Source organism: Lynx rufus, unplaced genomic scaffold (genome assembly GCF_022079265.1).
Source record: "Lynx rufus isolate CCGP_SWC_20201006 ecotype Redwood Valley unplaced genomic scaffold, mLynRuf1.p SCAF_3, whole genome shotgun sequence".
Classification (NCBI taxonomy): Eukaryota; Metazoa; Chordata; class Mammalia; order Carnivora; family Felidae; genus Lynx; species Lynx rufus.
In genome coordinates, this window is record NW_025814845.1 from 84382421 (window position 1) to 84396553 (window position 14133).

Below are 14133 nucleotides of genomic sequence, written 5' to 3' on the forward strand. Positions count from 1 at the left end.
TCTGTGTGAAATGCATGTTAGAGTTGGTGGCTAAAATCTGGCTTGTATTCTGAGATTTTGTGATCTTGTCTTACTTCTCTGGAACAAATCATCGCATATATAAACCTATAGCTAACTTCTACACAATCAATATTTGTACACATTTCTGTAAAGCAATGGGGTAACTCATGTGGACCCACAAACATAACGGTGTTGTGTGTGCCTGTGTGTTGTATGTGTGTGTTTATGCATATACATGACTAATTAATAAAAACGGATCTTTCAAGTTAACCAAATAGAGTTATCACACAATTATAGAGAAATTAATTATCCTTTTAGGATTCCAGTGAAGATCTCAGTCTCTCTGCCTCCTCCCTCCTGCTGCTTCCTTGCCCATTAACCCTTCAATAAAACATAATGTAGTAGACCCTTATCATCATTTCCTCTTCTTTTCTCTCCTTTCTTCTCGCTTTCCCTTTCTTCTCTTTCCCCTTCTTCAGTCCTTCCTTGCTACTCTTCTTGCAGTTATTTTTTATTTTTATTTATTTTTTTAATGTTTGTTTATTTTTCAGAGAGAGAGCATGAGTGGGGGAGGAGCAGAGAGAGGAGACACAGACTCTGAAGGAGGCTCCAGGCTCCAACCTGTCAGCACAGAGCCCAACGTGGGGCTTGAACTCATGTACCTGAGCCGAAATTGGATATGCAACCAACTGAGCCACCCAGGCATCCTGCATATTTTTTTTCCCTTGTCCAATGTCATTTTCCTTTTTGTTTATATAGTCATACTCTGATTTTCCCTGGAGACATACTATTCTTTTGTTCCCCGTAAATGTGGTTGGAAGAGGCTTATCTCTGCCTAAGCATAGGTTAAACAAAACTTTCATATTGCGTTTGCATAAGATTAACCAAAACTTCTCTGTTAACAGTGACTGGCTAAGCATGGAGCACATGATCTAACTTAGGCCAACTGGACCTACCAAGAATTATTTCTGGGATTTTTGCTGGATTTGTCTGAAAAGAAAATTTTTCCCTGTACAAGAATTCTTAGCAATGGAAATATATGTTTAGAGGTGCTAGGGGGCAACTTAAACAGATGAGGCCTCAGAATACAGCTGACTAGGAATACTATGGAGACAGAGAGAATAAGATAAAATAGTGTGATCCTGGCTTTAGTCTGTTCAGGATCTTTCAATTTTTCTCAGCTAATGTATTCCCTTTTCTCTTATTTAAGCCATTGCAAGTGGTTACACTTTCTACTTTCTTTAAGGAGTAAGTAACTATGAAATAAAAGATTATGAACAGTGCCATTCTCAGAAACTGGGACTTCATTTACTCTTCTAAAAAATGCGAAGGCTAATTATATTGACTCTAATCCTCTGACATGGTGGTTCAAACTTGGCATCTCAAGAAAGGATGAGAAAGTTGGGAATAAGGTTATGAAGACATGAATACATTAGTTTTGTTATATTAGCTGTTATTTATTTTTCTATACTTTTCCTATGCTAAATTGTAACTTGACTGGGAGCATAAAGCAAGGACTGACACCGTTTACTTCCTCTTAATGCTTTAGGACTTCTGGTGAAATGTCTTTTCAAACTATAACCCATAATTTAAAAACATATTAACTCATTATTACTCACCAGTCTCTGAGTAAACCAGTAAGTAGTTTAGAAATCACTTTTTACCTACATTTCTTTTTAAAAGTAGATAAGACAGTCATCTACTATGTAAGTGTCAAAACGATAAAAAAAAAAAAAAGGCTATTCAGTGATACTCCAATGGCACTGAATAGCTTCGCTGCCTTAAAGTTCACAAAGTAAGACATATTAACTTCATGTCATGAATAAAATGCAAATTTATCTTCCAATTACAATTGATATTCTAGAGTTTACTATTGGTGGCAGCTGTAGGGACAATTAAAGAATTCTAATTAAAGTTAGTTGAAGCGGATGAATCCTATACCAGATTCCTCCATCTGATGCAGTTTCTAACTTTTAAAAACAGAAAAGGATCGACAGTCACTTTAAATCTAAATCAGGAGCAGGTTTATTTACCTATTACACGCCACTTCCACTAATAACATAAGGAATGAATACATAGATTATGTAATGGAGGATATAAATGTACAACATTGGCAGCATGTGTGATGATTACCGACAAGAATTAATCAGCATTCCTCATGCCATACACAATGCAGTTAGAATAGAAACAGCAAATCTGTTCAAGTAATGCAAACAAGCTGCATAAAAGGCTAAACAAGTAAAAGTATATCATCAGCCATGACTCAAATTACATCTTTAAATTGTGTGCCAGCTTCCCTCAAATTGGCCATTGAAGAACCCGATCTCTGACAGACTTTACGAACTAGAAAGTACTACATTTTCTCAGGTCCACAGTTTTGTTATAGTGTGGGAATACATTTAATAATTCAGCGTGCAGATTAACCCTTACTTGATACAACAGCTAGGGTGCTGTGGATTTTTATGTGATGTTTTTCTCATTGATGAAATTGGTTGATAAACCTCAGAAGTTCTACATCCATGGTGACAATGTTGCCCAAGTTCCTGAAGCAAGTGTAGATTACAGTTGTATCGCTAAATTATTTTCAACTCACTTTTTTTTTTTTATTCTTGACACTTCATAAGATCCTCCACATTCTCCACCAAACTGTGAAATCAGGCTCTTCAGATTTTGTTGCAGTCATTGCTGGTTTCCTTTCTTGTTCTGGATATATTGAGGTTCGTCAGGATTTTAATGGACTGAAATAATTAGCATTCGGTTCTTTCGGATTTGGATCTACTCACTGTTTAGTCCTCAGAATGTGGTAAGCATACAGTGGTGAACTTCTCATATGTAGAAATTTCTGTCAAATGGTAGGCTTGAAACGGAAACTCTGGTCTAAAGAGATTCTAGTACAAAATGCTTTCTCTTGCATACAAAATATAAAGAAACACCTCTCTCTTAACCACACTCCCTGTAATTCATCTAGGCTGTTAATGAAAATATGCATGACTAATTCTGTGAAGTATCAATGGTAAATAACAAAAGCAATAAGTATTTGAAATTTCAACTCTAATATTGTTATACTAATGAGCTAACTTCTTCCCTTGTGAAGGAAAGTTTAGGCAAATTAAAATCTTATTCTTATCTCTTGACTAGGAGTCAAACAACTTAATTCCAATTCTCGATTTGTAGTTTTAACGTCTATCCACTTTCTGTTCAAACATTTTGGTCCCTGAGATGTTAAATAAGAGGTAATAATTTCATCTCCCTTAATGGAATTGCTAACAAAAATTTAAGAACAGAAAGATAAATTATGTGATATCAAGTACAGTAAAATTATGCTTATTTTTAATGGTACTAATCCTGGTCTTCATCAAACTCTGAACTTGATGTATTTCTATTTGTGTTAAGAGAAAAGTCATGTGCAATCAACGCATTAGAATGTGTGGATAAACATAAATAGTAAGTGCAAGCTTTTGTGTGCAATGGAAACAGGATAAATTGAGGGGGATGGTCACCTGTGAATGAAGGGTAAGGATTGGGCTAACTAAAGGTTCAAAGAGTGGTGCCTGCGCAGTTCAGTTGGTTGAGCGTCTGATTCTGGATTTCAGCCCAGTTCATGATCCTGTGGTCCTGGGAGTGAGCTCCATGCACAGGATGGAGACTGCTTAAGATTCTCTCCCTCTGTCTTCCTCTGCCCCTCCCCTGTGCACTCTCTCTCTCAAATACATTTTTTGAAAAATAACCTCTAAAACAAATAAAGGTTAAAAGAATACAGGTTACTGGGATGGGGGAAATGGGAGAGTACACCTGCAGAATTTTCCTTGGGTTTCTATATCTTCTCTACCATGGTCAGTGTGGAAGACAGGCACTGATCCAATAATGATTACAATGAAAATGGAAGTATAACTGTGGTAGGTGAGTCCAAGATCTCAGTCCTTGTCCTTCCTCTCCCTTGTCTATCCACACTCATTCCTTTGAAAAGCTCATCCAAGCTCATTATTTTTAAATACCATTATTTTTGATGTTTCAATGTTATTTTGATGTTATTCACATCAAAACCATGGGCATTGGGGCTCCTGGGTGGATCAGTTGGTTGAGCCTCCGACTTCGGCTCAGGTCATGATCTCACCGTCTGTGCGTTCGAGCCCCGCGTCGGGCTCTGTGCTGACAGTTCACAGCCTGGTGCCTGCTTCAGATTCTGTGTCTCCCTCTCTCTCTGCCCCTTCTCCGTTCATGCTCTCTCTCTCTGTCTCAAAAATAAATAAACATTAAAAAAATTAAAATAAACCCTGGCATTATTAATTTTTGTCTTACATATGTAAAGCCCTGCCTTGTCTACAAATGCTATTTCCTATATTTCAAACTATATGCTGAGTTCAACCTCTTTTTACAACCTCCACTGCTAACATTCTAGTTTCACCATCTTCTTTCACTTAGGTCATGGAAATGTCTGCACCACAAACTGGTCTCCCTTCCTCTGTTTATGGCCTATGGTCTACTCTCAACACAGTAGCCAAAGCTGTCCTTTTATAATACATGTTGGATCATGTATCCCTCCCATCAAACACTCCAAAGATTTCCTTTCTGCTTCTGAGTAAAAGCCAAAGTTCTTAACATGATTCCATACAATCTCGTCACTCTTACTTCTCGAACCATAGTTCCTACTATTCTCTCTCTTACCCATTGCACTCAAGACACAATAGGTTTCTTGCTGGCCCTTGAAAACTCCAGTCCCACTCTTGTTACAAGGTCTTTGTACTTCCCATTCTCTTTGCTGGGTTTGCTGTTTCTAAGATATCCATATGGGGTATTTATTTACTTGCCTCCTTCAAGTCTTACCTCAAATGTTGCCTTTTCAGTTAGACTTTCTGTGACTATCCATTTAAAATTCCAACTCATCCTCTCATACATTCCTACTCTCATTCCCACTCCTTATTTATACCCATGGTACATATTACCTTGTGACATTGATATTTGTTTACTTCTTTGTTTTGACCCCTTTCTTTGTGCTAGAATATAAGTAAGTTCTATAGAGGAGAGGGTTTTTTTGTCTTATTTGCTTATGCATATATTGTAGTTGCTTGAATGAGTGAAGGGCACATAGTAAATGTATAATATCTATTTATTGGATGAATTAATTCATAAATAATTCCTGTGAAGAGATACAGGGTACTTTAAGGGCCTATAACAGGTGAATTTGACAGAGTCGCAAAAGTTAGAGAGAACTTCCTTTTAAAAAGTAAAGCTTTCGGGGCGCCTGGGTGGCTCAGTCGGTTGAGCTTCCGACTTCAGCTCAGGTCATGATCTCACGGTTCGTGGGTTCAAGCCCCGCGTCGGGCTCTGTACTGACAGCTCAGAGCCTGGAGCCTGTTTTGGATTCTGTGTCTCCTTCTCTCTCTCTGCTCCTGCCCCACTCATGCTCTGTCTGTCTGTCTCTCTCGAAGATGAATAAACATTAAAAAAAGTAAATAAAAATTAAAAAAAAAAGAGTAAAGCTTTCGTGAAGTTCTGAAGAATGAAGAGCCATTATCCAGAGGAAGAAAGTGGGAAGGAAGATTGAAAACGTTAAAAACAATGTTAACAAAATGTCCTGAGGTGGGAAGAAAAGTGTAAGTGTAATCCCCGTAAGGGTAAGGATTAGAAAAAAGTTGAAGCAGCTGGAACAGAAAGAGAAAAAAGGACGACATGATACGTGATGAGATTGCAGAGCCAGATCACAAGATCCTCACAGATGACATTTAGGTGTTTATTCTACGAGCAATGGGAAACCACTGACAATAAGCATGGAATCACACGAACTCCGTGTGTGTGTGTGTGTGTGCATACTCAGGCTACTGCATAGAAAAGGTACTGAAGACAAACAAGAATGAATTGAAGGAGAATGTTGTGGTAGCTACTGAAGTACAGGCATACCTCATTTTATTGCACTTGATTTACTGCGCTTGACCGATTTTTTTTTTGAGGGGGGGTTACTGTTGTTTTACAAATTGAAGTTTTATGGCAACACTGGATCAAAGCAAGACTCTTCGTGCCATTTTTCCAAAAGCATTTGCCCACTTCAGTTTCTGTGTCATATTTTGGTGATTCTCAGGATATTTCAAATTCATTATTATTAATTTGTTATGACGATCAGTGATCTTTGATGTTACTATTGTAATTGTTTTGGGTACCACAAGCCACACCCATATAAGACAGTGAACTAAACAGATGCATGTTGAGTGTGTTTTGACTGCTCCATTTACCCATCTCTCTACCTCTCCTTGGGCTCCCCTATTCCCTGGGACACAACAATATTAAAATTACACCAATCAATAACCCTACTATGGCCTCTGAGTGTTCAACTGAAAGGAAGAGTCACACATCTCTCACTTTAAATACAAAAACTAAGAATGATTAAGCTTAGTGAGAAAGGCCTGCCCTAAAGCTGAGGTAGGCTGAAAGCTAGGACTCTTGCACCAAAGAGCCAAATAAATTAGTGAAGGAAAAGGAAATGTTCTGGAAGAAAATAAAGATGCTATTATAGTGAACACATGAATGATAAGAAAGTGAATCAGGCTTATTGTTGATATGGAAAAAAGTTTGAGTGGTCTGGATAGAAGATCAAACTAGCTACAGCATTCTCTTAAGCCAAAACCTAACCCAGAGCAAAGGTCTCACTCTCTTCAATTCTACAAAGGCTGAGAGAAGTGAGGTAGCTGCAGAAGAGAAGTCAGAAGCTAGCAGAGATTGGTTCATGAGGTCCAAGGAAAGAAGCCATCTCCGTAACATCAAAATGCAAGGTGAAGCGGCAAGTGCTGATGTCAAAGCCACAGCAAGTTCTCCAGAAGATGTAGAGAACATTGTGAATGAAAGTGGTTACACTACACAACAGATTTTCAAGGTAGATGAAACAGTCTTTTACTGGAAGAAGATACCATCTAGGACTTCAGTAGCTAGAGAGAAGTCAATACCTGGCTTCAAAGCTTCAAAGGACAGACTAACTCTCCTATTAGGGGCTAATGCAGCTGGTGAATACCCATTAAAGCCAGTGCTCATTTACCATCTCCCAAATCCTTGGCCCCTTAAAATTATGCTAAATATACTCCATCTGTGCTCTATAAATGAAACAACAAAGCCTGGATGACAGTATATCTGTTTACAACATAAGGTATTTTAAGCCTACGGTTAGTCAGGGGGAAAAAAAAAGTTTCCTTTCAAAATAGTACTGCTTATTGACAATGCACCTGGTCACCCAAGGGCTCTGACAGAGATGTACAATGAGATTCATGTTGTTTTCATGCCTGTTAACACAACATTCACTCCACAGACAAGCTATCAAGGAGTAATTTCACCTTTCAAGTCTTTTTATTGAAGAAATACAGTTTATAAGGGCATAGCTGCCACAGATAGTGATTCCTTTGGTGGAACTGGGCAAAGGAAATTGAAAATCTCTGGAATGCCATTCTGCATGCCATTAAGAAAATCTGGGATTTATGGGAAGAAGTTAGATATTAATATGAACGGGAGTTTGGAAGAAGTTGATTCTAACCCCCATAGAAGACTTTGAGGGGTTCAAAACTTCAGCAGAGGAAATAACTGCAGATATGATAGAAATAGCAAGAGAATTGATATTAGAAGTAGAGTCTGAAGATGGGACTGAACTGCTGCAATCTCCCAATACAAATGGATGAAGAGTTGCTTTTTATGGATGAGCAAAGAAAGTGGTTTCTTGAGATAAAATCCATTCCTGGTGAAAATGCTGTGAAGATTGTTGAAATGACAACAAAGGATTTAGAATATTACATAAACTTAGCTGATAAAGCAGCAAGTGGGTTTGAAAGAACTGTTTCCAATTTTGAAAGAGGTCTACTGTAGTTACGATGTTTCAAACATCATTGTTTGCTACGAGAAATCATTCATAAAAGGAGAATCAATCACTTGGCAAACTTCTTTGTTGTCTTAATTTAAGAAATTGCCACAGCCACCCCAACCCTTGGCAATCACCACCCTGATCAGTTAGCAGGCACCAACATCAAGGCAAGACCCTCCAGCCAGCAAAAAGATTACAACTCTCTGAAATCTCAGATGATGATTAGCATATTTTAGCAATAAAGTATTTTTTAATTAAGGAATGAACATTGTTTTTTTTTAAAGAAGGAATGCTGTCACACACTTAATAGACCACAGTACAGTATAAACATCTTTTAAATGCACTGAGACACCAAATTAGTTTGGCTCGCTTTATTGCAATATTTGCTTTATGGTGGTCTGGAACTAAACCCACAATATCTTCAAGGTATTCCTGCAATCCCCATGAGAAATTATTGCAACTTAGTCTAGGAAGGTAGTATCTCTCAGGTCTTTTGAACTTTGTCTTTTTCTTTCCTGCAATTCCCATCTCTTTGGCTCACTACTTTACTCTCAGGTTTGATATCCCAGGAGTGCTCAAGCCTTGCCCTCTTCTTTCAACCGTGAAGAATGTGAAATTCAAGAGCTTCACTCTATCTCTTCTTGCCACTCCTTCACATGATGCCTGCTCCATTCACAACACTTTCCACTGTTTTTATTTATTTGTGTATTTATTTCAACCATTTGATTGAGTTCCATGGTGATGGTAAATGTGTCAGGAATCATGTTTTATTCATCTTGATATTCCCAGTAGCTGGCACATTGAAGATACACAATAAAACTTGTTGAATAATGAGGAATTAAATCAATTGCTGGTTTGCCAACACACACACACACACACACACACACACACACACACACACAATATTCACAACATTCTTCTTACTGCTGCTCTGTAGATATCATGAATTTGGGGGGGAATACAGGCTTTTTCCATATGGTCAAAATATATAAGCTATGGATTAAGTCATCTATTAGTGGTTGGATGTGCACTTGACACTCAAATATACATACAGATAAATAACCAATAGTATATAAATATACCTAAAATGTAAAAATTATATAAAGGGAAGTAATGTATTTGGGGAACAAATTGTATACATAATTTTGAGTACAGTCCCTTAAATAACTGAAAGTAGGACATAGTGAACTGAAGTAAAAGCACTTAAGAAGACCAAAAGATTCCATGTAGGTTCCCCAAATTTTCTGATTCCCAGAGAACAGATTAAGTATTGTAAGATGCCGAGTCATCAAATTCAATTGCAATGGCACAACACTGACACTCTTAGCCATAAAACATGTTTAATGAGACCTACACTGATCCTTAACTACTTCAACTCTGCTGCCTGAAAAAACCACACACACATATACACACACAGATTGATCTTTCTATATCCAGCCACACACACATATTAATTCAACATTAATAAATAAAATTACAAACTATAAACATTTACCAATAAAAGTTATAAATAAAATCATAAGGCCATTCATGCAAACATGAGAAAAGTTCTTGAAGGATACAATGAATATGAATTTTCAGCTACCTGTCTTATGATGGTACCAAAAGTAAAAAAAGTATCATTTAACTGTGTTTTTTCTAACTTCCCTTTCAAATTGTGCAGGTTTCCTGAAGCCATATAATTTAGATAGAAGATCACTTTTCAGAAAAGTCATAAGCAGAAGGTCATAATTCAAACCAGGCAGTCAGATTCTCCTACCATCTAAATACTGGACAAGTCATGTAATTCAGTCCTGTATTAAAAATGCTTTACATGCAGGATTTATACAGGATAAGAGTAGCTTTTAAAAGTACTGTTCTTGGAAAGAGATCTCTACACTGCTTCCAACTTGTGAAATTATAACACCTGGTACCAGAATGATTTTTGTCTTAAGTAACATATGATAAACAAAGCGACTTAGACTAAAGATAATTTGGTTGACATTTAATTTTATATAAGTACATTAAAAATAAGAAATATTGCTTTAAAAATTGGCCAAAATATGTGAATTGCAAAGGACACAAAGACAGATCTTAAGCCAAGATACTAGAAGATTAGAAATAAAATTGCCAAATAAGAATAATTTTTTTTCATAACTACTCTACTTATGTAGGGCATGCAGATAAAACAAATTTGTGTTCAGCCCGTTTACCTCAAATAACAATTTTCACCATTAAAGAGAGACAGAATAAAGACAAGAGTAGAAATAAAATGGAGAATAGCTTCTGCATAAAACATGCAAATAAAGATAACTTTTACCAATAAACACTCTCAAAAAAATACATGATTTTGCAGAAACCATATGAAACTGTTATCTGGCTCAACGTCTAAATAAGGTATAGAACTCCTCCCCTCTCCCTTCATGGTTAATTCAAACTATTTTGAAGCATTATTCTCTTATCACTACAAATAAACCTTACTTGAAGATTTCAAGTAAGGAAAGTATTTTCTATGAAAACCCAGTTTTATATTTTTGCCCTATTGTTGCTTACTCCAAAATGTAATAAACAAGCACAACAACTCACCTGAAAATATTGCTGAGTATCCAGAAACTCTCGTAATTCAAGTTACCTAATTCTTCCTTCGCACACTATGCGATCTAATTCTGTTGCCAGGGCCAAGGTATTTTACATTTGCGGTATTATAGTAAAAGAACACACCCTGAAATTTATAAAATCAACAAACATCTTCTAATGTGGTATTATTTTCTGTGGACATGGACTCTTTCAATTGTTTGAAGTTCGGTGTTTGCCATCACATTAAGGATTTCCAAGATATAAAATTGTGTTCTACATTTCTTGTAGTTTATGAGGCATCGAAAAAATTAGAGCTTTGTTCTGAGAAACAGTGAGGTAAGTAGGGGTTAAGCACATTCACCACCAAAACAATAAGCAGCGTGGGCAGACCATCATATTCCATAAAAATTTTTTTAAAAAGTACGACAATAAAAATTTAATCTCAGAGTATTGCTGGGAATGGCTGAAGATAGAATTCCAGTGTTGCACATTTCTTCATGAACTTTAATGCTTTCAAGTATTATCACCAGGACTTTCCATTCATGGCACAAGGGATTCATGGGATGCTTTCTCCTGGCACACTTAGGATGGAGAAGGAAGGAGAAAAGTTTGGATACATTCATTTCTTCCTCTATTTAGGTGACCTTTTAAAGCTTTCAACAACAACAAAAAATATCCTCTAGAAATGTGAAAAGAACCATGTTCTTCTTTTTCCTTTTCTTTAACTCTCTGAGAAAGACAAAAATCTATGAGGAAAAACAAAATGAACAAAACTGCCGTATTTTATGAAAGATTTATATACAGTATTCATTCTGCTGACATAAGGGCAAGTGTAGAATTATACACTTTTGTTTTATCATAAACAAAATCAGATTATCAGGATCACATGTCCATTACTTAAATTCCCACAAATAAAAATTTGTTCATGGAAAAATAGAGATATTTTGAATACTAAAGTCCTTTATTCAACAACACAGAAATTTCACAAAAACAACTTTACTGGGCAAATCGAATGTGTTTTTTTTTTTGTAGCTTTTTTTTTTTTTACAGTTTTGTACATGCCCCATAAGTAATTTTCTTTAATAAATACACTGTTTTCCAAAACTGCTTTTTTTTTATAATTGCACAAGCATACATACACCTTACACAAATATCTATTAGAAAATTTAATAGATGACTGCACAGTTCAGAAGAGGGGAACACTGAAAGGAGTACATTTTGTGGCCCACGTTCCTGAAATCTCAGACTTCCTTGCCATTGTGAAAATGGAATCCCTCCGAACATAGTAGCTGTCTTTTATTCACTAGGAATACAGATCTCAGTGTGAAACTGCCAAATTTAATAAAAACAAAATGTGAAACATTTAGCTGTTACATGAGAACCAACTGTTTGATATCACTGTGAATCTAACCATGATCAAAGACCCACCACGGCTTTTTGCTGAACATATTTGACCCTGAATAGTGTGTTCATTTAACTGCTTTCCCTTGTTCATTATTTGATTACAGATACTATCGGCCTAAAGACTTTGTAAGCTTTAGTATTAATTGTACAACTTACATGCCAGGGGTTCTAAATGAAAGGAAGGGGATATTCCTTTCTGTAGTGATTGCTTAATAGGAATTCATAGGAAGCCCACCATGTCTTGTTCCCTGTGAATGTGTATAGAAGGAAGTTGGCTACTGGGGATTAAGCAACCACGAGATGCTCTTAAATACTCTTACACTGGAGGAAGACTATCACTGTTTTCTCTCCTAAAGATGGACACATTTCTGATTTGTAAATATGCCTCCACTTGGGAACAGACAGGCAAAATCCATCAGAAAGCCACTTTGGTCTGAAGGCCTGGAAAGAGGGAAATTTGCATGATGATGCTCTTGGGATGTTTAGGGTGCCGAGTGACAGCTGACAAGGAAAACACTTCACTGTACTATGTACCAACATCCTACGTATTTTCCAGCTCTCCCCAAATGCTTACGGTATGTGCGTCTTCTTATCTCCTTACTTCGTAGGGAAGGTAAGACATCTGTGTATGTAGATCTCTCTTACAAACTTTTTAATTGGACTTATCCGATACGTAATTTTTAAGTTGTATAGTCCGCCATGATCTATATTCTGATTGCCATGTTCTGAATTTTCTTGGTACTGAATATGAAACATACAGCAAGGAATTTTCAAAAGTTACATGTCATTGGGTATTTTAGAATCATGAAAAATGTAAACCTTTAAATAATTCCCTTAGGGTTATAATGACATCCTTTACAAGTTCTCAGTATATGGACTTACAGGGAAGAGAACCAGAGGGAGGCTGGAAGAGTAACATCTTTCTTCGACATCACCAACGAGAACTTTATATGCACCCTACATTATATAAATAGAGTTTTACCAAAATCATTAAAAAAATGGGTGACGTAAAAGAACAATATCGAGAACAAAAACATGTAAGAGAATTAAAGAAAAGCTGCACTTTTCCATTTCCATAATCAACATTTTTTCATTAAAAAATTGAATTGACATGTAAACACCACATTTTACAATATACAGATTCATTAGTTCTTTAAGAAAACAAACAAAAACACATTGAGACATGCAACTCTAGCATGTATTTTAGACTCTCAGTACATTGCTGTGCGATCTTTATCCGTTATTGTATGCCTGATACAGCCCGAACGGACGTTTGCTTCAATCCTATAGTAATAATCGTCGTTTTCCAAATAGCAAGGCAAACTTACCATTCAAGTGTGGAAGTAAGTTTTCACTTACTTGTAATTAATTCGCAAATTGGTTTAAAAGTAAGTAAAATCAAATAAAAGTGGACAAGAAAGAACTCCTATAGTTCTCATTGGTCCCACAGCAGAAACAGAAATTATAACTAGAAACCCTCAAAGGAATATACATCAAGCAGAGAGCTATCTCAAAATTAACATACATTTTAAGCACATTTTAGCTTGTGATTATTTAGTTTTCTTCTTTAAACATGGATAGGTGTAATATATAATAAAATTTCCTTAAAAAGGCCATTCAACCATAAGTGGAGACCTTGCGTTCATATTCTAGGCAGGTTTAGTCACTTGTTTTTCACATTGGCATTTGCAGGTGCCTTCTCCACCCCTCCCACCCATGCTCTGATGAGGAAGTGCTCCTTCTGTGTTTTTTAAAATCTCCTGTGATATTATTTCCCATTCACAACTACAACTAGCCTCTTAAAATTATTAATCTGCTAGTCTTTCTAAAACTTTACAGTCCTTTTCATCACCCTTTCTCTTCTCAGGTTATTTTCCTCTGTGTGATCCATCTTGCTAACATTTTTCAGCAGGCTAGTGGATGTTATAGGCTGAAGTAGCTGGCTAGTGGATAAAGAACAAAAGTTACAGTAACATGGCAACTTCGATCCTCCATGTATTTTCACTAAACTCTATTTTATTCCTAAAGATGAGAATAGACTTTATAATCTGGCAAGAAACAGAAATGAAATAAACTCCCTAGGTATCATGGCATCACAAGTAACGTTATCTGTCCTCCTGGGACAGACTTAGGAACCTTGACTGCCTTAAGAAAACCAAATCCTACGTGAAAAGGTAGCACAGATCCTATGAAACATTAGCTTCTTTGTGTTTGGGGCTGTTTGCATTTATGGAACTCCACAGAATGTGGCCCCGCCTTCTCAGGAATGAAAGCATCAAGTGACAAAAATGGGAATAGGAGCAATGGAACATTCCACTGAGGGCCTAGGGGAAGGCCAG